This window comes from Ixodes scapularis, unplaced genomic scaffold (genome assembly GCF_016920785.2).
Source record: "Ixodes scapularis isolate PalLabHiFi unplaced genomic scaffold, ASM1692078v2 PGA_scaffold8__174_contigs__length_109621045, whole genome shotgun sequence".
In the NCBI taxonomy this organism is placed as follows: Eukaryota; Metazoa; Arthropoda; class Arachnida; order Ixodida; family Ixodidae; genus Ixodes; species Ixodes scapularis.
Window position 1 is genome coordinate 51,020,713 of NW_024609883.1, and position 6,000 is coordinate 51,026,712.

The window sequence follows — 6,000 nt, forward strand, 5'->3', positions numbered from 1 at the left end:
TCCAGATGACGGAACTACAAGCGCTTCATCTAGGCGACTAAAGAACCTCCCCCTGTTAAGCAAGAAACCACGAACTGGCCCGGTCTTGAATGAAAAATAAAATTCGAGCGGGTTCTAGGTTGCGGTTTAACAGAAGCAGTGCAAACCAATCGTATTGATGCACCAGCAAACATTTTTTTTTTTTTTTAGCCAAGTCATCGGAATGTTTTTGGTAGCATAAATAAAATGTCCGGTTTTATATTTTTTGCTTCTCTCGACATCTCCAAGCATTCCTGACTTTGAATCAACTTTGTTGTAAGATAAAAAAAAATGTTCTCATTTGAAAACAAATTTATCGACAACATAACGCGAGAAACACAGCGGCTATAATAGATCCCTTTCAAGAGTGCGCAGTATCTAGTTTCTGCTGGCCCCATTCCTTTATTGTTTGGACAGCGCTCGGCGTGAACTCGGCTCTGCTCGTGTTGAAAACGAGTGCTGCGTCAGCTTTCGGCGAGGACTCTGATCCAATCACACGCTTTGTGCTCCAAAAATTGCGACCGCCAATGTTGCTTGATTGGGTTTTGAGAATGGTCTATCTAACGAATATTTTTTTTTTATATATGTCTTGGGACGAGACTTTGGAAGAGTTAACACAATGGTGTGTGTAGTTTTTATAAACATGTATAAATCTACGAACACATAGATTATTGTAGCCTTCTCTATTAAAAAAACAACTGTCAAAGTGACCTGAAGTGTACGGGAAGTTGTTATCAGCTGTCGCTTCTGTGGATGGAATTACCAAGTACCTAATTGTTTATTTTTTTGTGCAAAACCGACTCAAGAGCAAACCAAGACACTAAGAGCAGAACGAACAGGGTAGTCCTTTTAATTTCACCTGTTTCTAAGTACACTTACAATTCCAAGCAGAGTAGCATTATCCGGTTTATTAGTTCGGGCATGTTATGTGATCGAGAGCAGGCGGCAATGAAATAAGGATCAAAATGTATTACTTTCTAAAAACTCGCACATTTAACAATTTCGACCCCTGCGACTACTTTGCAGTTTGGTACACGTTAACAAAGAGTAATAACTTACCATTACTCTTGCTTAACAGCATTCAATTGGATTACTTGAATACTCGAGAAAAAAGTAATGGGTGAATAATTAAAACATAACCGTTACTTTTCAGATTATTTAGGATTTTCAAAACTGCGAATTTTTCTGCCGGTTTGAAAACATGTCTTTGGTACTGTCCATTACTGGATTATGATCATCGGGTTAAGAAGATTGATTGATTAATTGGGGTTTCATGGCGCAAGGGGCTCTAAGGCCAAAATGCGCCAAGAGTGAAACTATTGTATAAGTAAGGGTTTGGAAGAAGAAAGAGCTATAGTAGCTGATGATGTAATAAAACTATGTATATGAAATTGTATAAGCGTATACAGGATGAAGGTGAGTTCGGATTACTAATTAAAATCATAGTCGGTGTATAAGGCCGATGTCCTTAAGGAAATTAAACACAAGCATGCGGAATCAGCGGCTGTTCGCCAAGTAAAATAGCTAAGTGCAGTGGAGTATGTTCTTGATATATTTGCGGAAATTTTTTGAAACGATCTTGGTCATATTTCGGGTACTCAAGTAGGATGTGTGATATTGCTAGAGGAATGTTGCAACGTTCACACTCTGGAGCATCCTCTCCACGCAAGAGATGGCCATGGGTGAGTCGCGTATGACCAATCCGTAGCCGGCACAATACCACCTCATAAAAGCGTTCCCGATGCCGGGCGGCGTAGCCCGGACCGTGCCGTCGTGCGCCTGTGGCTGGTGCAGAGGTCTCTGACGCTGCGGAAGAGGCCCACCTTCAACACCTCCATCTTTATCCTCGCCCTTGCTGTCGGCAGACGCCCTTTGTCCTTCTATGTGTGTCCTTGTGAGCGTGCTCTATGTCTTCTTATTTGCTGGCCGGTTCTGCAGGTTTCTTCTGAGGGAGTATTGTTAGAACGACGAAAACGACGACGGGGCAGTGGCGCGCGCGACCATGTCGCGGCAGGCCCCGCGGGCCGGCTCGGCCTCCATAAAATCAATCTATCTTCTGTCTGTCATTCCCTGTCCTGTCCTCCATGCTGCCGAGAGCATCATCGTAAGAATATATTGAACACCGTTGCTGCACAATTGCCACTTAAAATATCGACACGTTTCAGAAAACATCTGCTGCTGGGGGCAACCATAGAAGTAGGCAAAGTGAGCAGGATAGATTATAGAGAAATCTTCAAGTTCCTGGGATCACTGCTTCTGAATAACGAGCACCAGTTTCCAATTGCAGTCATGGCCACTGGAGTGACATTCTTCTAACTTGTTTTCAGACACGCAGCGCAAAATCACTGTAGAAAATGATCCGTTTAAGTAGCCTTCTGGAAAAACATCAATAAAACAAAATTGTGTGGGGCTGAGGAGGACAGTGCAATAACCAGCATCGGACCGCCACTGGTATTAACCCCAAGAGACCTGAGACCACTGGCATGTCAGTGATGATGCCGTGGATTGCGGAACAGGCTGACAAAGGAGTGGTGTAAGGGCCGCAATAATGTGCAGCTGACAAGAGTGGAAAGGAAGAGATCACAAAGCCTTAGAAACTGCTTCGGCGTCCCTGGATATTTTTTCGTTTTTACAGGTAGCGACAACTTTCCTCCTTTGCATCTACGATTCCTCTTTCCCCCAAAAATTTTCTCCTCTCCCTCTTTGGCGCCGCCATTCGCTTCCTAACGTCAGACGGGAGGGCGGTTCCGCTGTGTTGTTATGTGGTTAGCAGTAGCGTAGTCTTCCTTGTTTTGGTCATTTCCAGCGCGTGAAATTAATTTGGATATCATCGGGTTACTTACGTGAATCGAAGGTAAGCTGTTATTTCCGCAAAAGCACACACATATATATATATATATATATATATATATATATATATATATATATATATATATATAGATATAGATATAATAAGCCGAAAGCCAATTTTTGGCTTTCGGCGGGTTCCTGGAAACTTTGATTCTTTGATTCATTGGATTAAGTACGGTTCATTCATCTGCACATATTCGTTCATATATATATATATATATATATATATATATATCAATATTTTGCCGCAATCCCAATCATACCCCAGCGAGAGCTTTCGCGAGCAATACTCTCGGCGATGCTACATATGTGCGCGCGTGCGTTACAATAAACTATTTATATTTTGTAATAAAGACAAATGCCTTGTGAAAATGTCATTCTGTCGTCGATAGAGCTGCATGGTTAAGCTATTGTGAGAACTCTATTTTGTTTGCAACCATTCTCCCTCGTGGCGAGCGTTGGTAATGCTACGCAAGCGTGTGCACGGTGTAGACGCAAACGCGTCTGGAACTCATTATTTTGGGGTGTGTCTACATGTATCTACATGACTTCAACACGCATTTTGTTATAAGTACTAGTAGCAGTGTTTGGATGGAAAACAAACGTCGTGCAAAGGGGTGACCTTGACGAGTTTGGACGGTGCGAGATCCGTGCGGATGAACCAGTCCCAAACAATATTTCGGGTGAAGTTACACCATCGCACGTGCTATCCCCACATGCGATAACGGGCAATCTCGTCCTCGAGCCTCTACTGCGGAGCCGTGTTTGGTCTCAAATAACTCTGTGAAGGATTCTAGCTGGCAACTTTTGCTGTTTTTGATTGCTGGATAGCATACCTTCAGCGTGCAGTGAAGAAATGTTGCGTACAACTTTTATTATTTTGCCACATTAAAATGTGAATCCAAGACCAATTTTATTAGATCGCGTTCAAGGAATTCGTTATGAACGTGTTTAATGTCTCTGTCTACTTTTTTCTGCCTGGCTTCCACTGTAACATCCACGTAGATATTTTTTTAGACAAAACCCCCGAGACTGGGGGGAAGGAAGGACAACACAACACGAAGCACATGCATTGTGCAGACATTTTTGTTTATTTCAGCTCTTGTCGTGCGATATATATATATCTCAAAAGACAAGTGTTGAAACTCATGAGCAGTGCAGTCAAATATAATTAATGTTATTGGGTTCACGCAAATGCAAAGCACATAAATAGTAAATATGGGAAGAGCCCAACTTTGTTGCAATTTAATTGAACTGCCACATGTTATGATATGTATGCAGTTTGTGTATTCATGGTAGTGAAGATATGAAGAAAGTGTCTTGGATAAAACAACACAGATTTTTTTTTTATTCGAGATCTTTTTACGAAGTAATCAATGTTGCAGTCGAACAAGTCATCCCACGGGAGATTAGGAGAATATGCTTAAAATAAAAGATAACACCAAAAGAAACAGCTACTAGGGTGAGCTAGAGGGGGAGGTGTTCTCATTGCCTACTTCGCTCCATTTTAATGATCCAGGATGGAAGTGTGAAGAAGAGCTCCCACAGCATCACTTCCAGCCTACTATGCCAAAGCAGAAACTGAGCACACCCATACCCCTCCAGCCTTTACCCTAAACAGCTTCAATTTTTGGTCAGGGATGCTAGAGGTTCAAATGGCCCCACTATCCCAAACTAAGTGCTAAACGAAGAGGTGCACTTCGATGTCTGAACTAACAGTGGAATATGCGTAGAGTAGCCCTCTTTGAAAAATAGTCTACTCAATGCTTAGTATTTGTTACTGTAGATGTTGAAATGTGATAGGTACCTATCAGACCTGTCACGAAAGTCCTCAGTTGTCTTTCTAGTTTCTTGCGAGACATCTGGGCACATTATTTGTCAGTTATACCTCTTGTTATCCTCCAGTGGGGAAAAGGTTAATAATTTGACACGAAGATTCGGAAAAAGACGTTCAGCTGAAGGGTTCCGTCCTGGAACGAGGATCCAGCCTTGCAATTCTCCTATGTGGGGCGCTCGTATCCAACGACAACCTTCCAGTCGACATCTTGGGCCGTGTACCCGGTGGAGGGCGACAGCGAAAACTGTTTCATTGTTCTCACAATGCTAGATTCCGTTTCACTTTGAGTGCGAGCTGGAGGCCTCCAATGCCCATATTAAACATGCACGCTCATGTAGTGAGAGCATCGTTCAAGAAAAAGCGCTCACGTTCAGCTTCGGCCTGGCTCGCACATAAAGTAAATCAAAGCGTAGGCCTTGAGCCCACTCTAAATCTCTAAACCAGTAGTAGGTTGAAATTATTCGTCACAACAAGAAGTTGGGAGTGATGCCGAGAAGTATGGGAGGGTTGTCACTTGCACATAAGTGACTGATTGACGTGCAGTTCCCAGCAAGATGATGTCCTGGGTTGGGTAAGGTTTGAGCCTGTTGGATGTCAGCAAGAGCACGTGGTTACACAGGATCCGAGGGGACACGGCGGTCCCGTTGACTGTGGCCATACGTGTCTGCAGCGTCACCACTTCTTGATTGCTAGCCAGTGCCAACCTCCGGAACATGGTCCCGTCACTGCCGCAGCATACCAAAGTTCTTATACTGGAACTGGTAGCAGTGGTCAAGCAGATCCAGAAGAATCACTGTAGCTGGATAAAAACATTCAACAGGTACATCAGTCCTCTAGGCAGTAGCACGTGACTAAGCCACGTCCTACTGCGTTTGCATACGCACGCACAATATCCGGCATGTCGGGAACCAAGAAGGGTGCGCCGGTATTCATTCTATATTGCTCGAGAATGCTTAGAGTATTTTATAGCATCTTCGATCAACTCGCACCGGAATCGCCCTGAAACCAGCACAGTGCACAGCGCTCCTCGGTCGTGCAGCGCGATGTCCGTGCAACATCGAGGACAAACTGCGCCGCGCCGGTGCACCGCGGCGAGCTCCACCTTGCGTCACTTCGCGTTTTGTTCGTTTATTTTGCGTAGGTCAGCGCACGGTGCCCGCCTGCTGTCAATTTCTTCTATTTTTTTACTCGCGAATTTGACGGTCCCACAGAAATAAACATCGTGGACGTGATTGTCGATGGGGTCACAAAGCGGGTGACAATTCCACATGTATATGTTGGCCATCATTATTAGT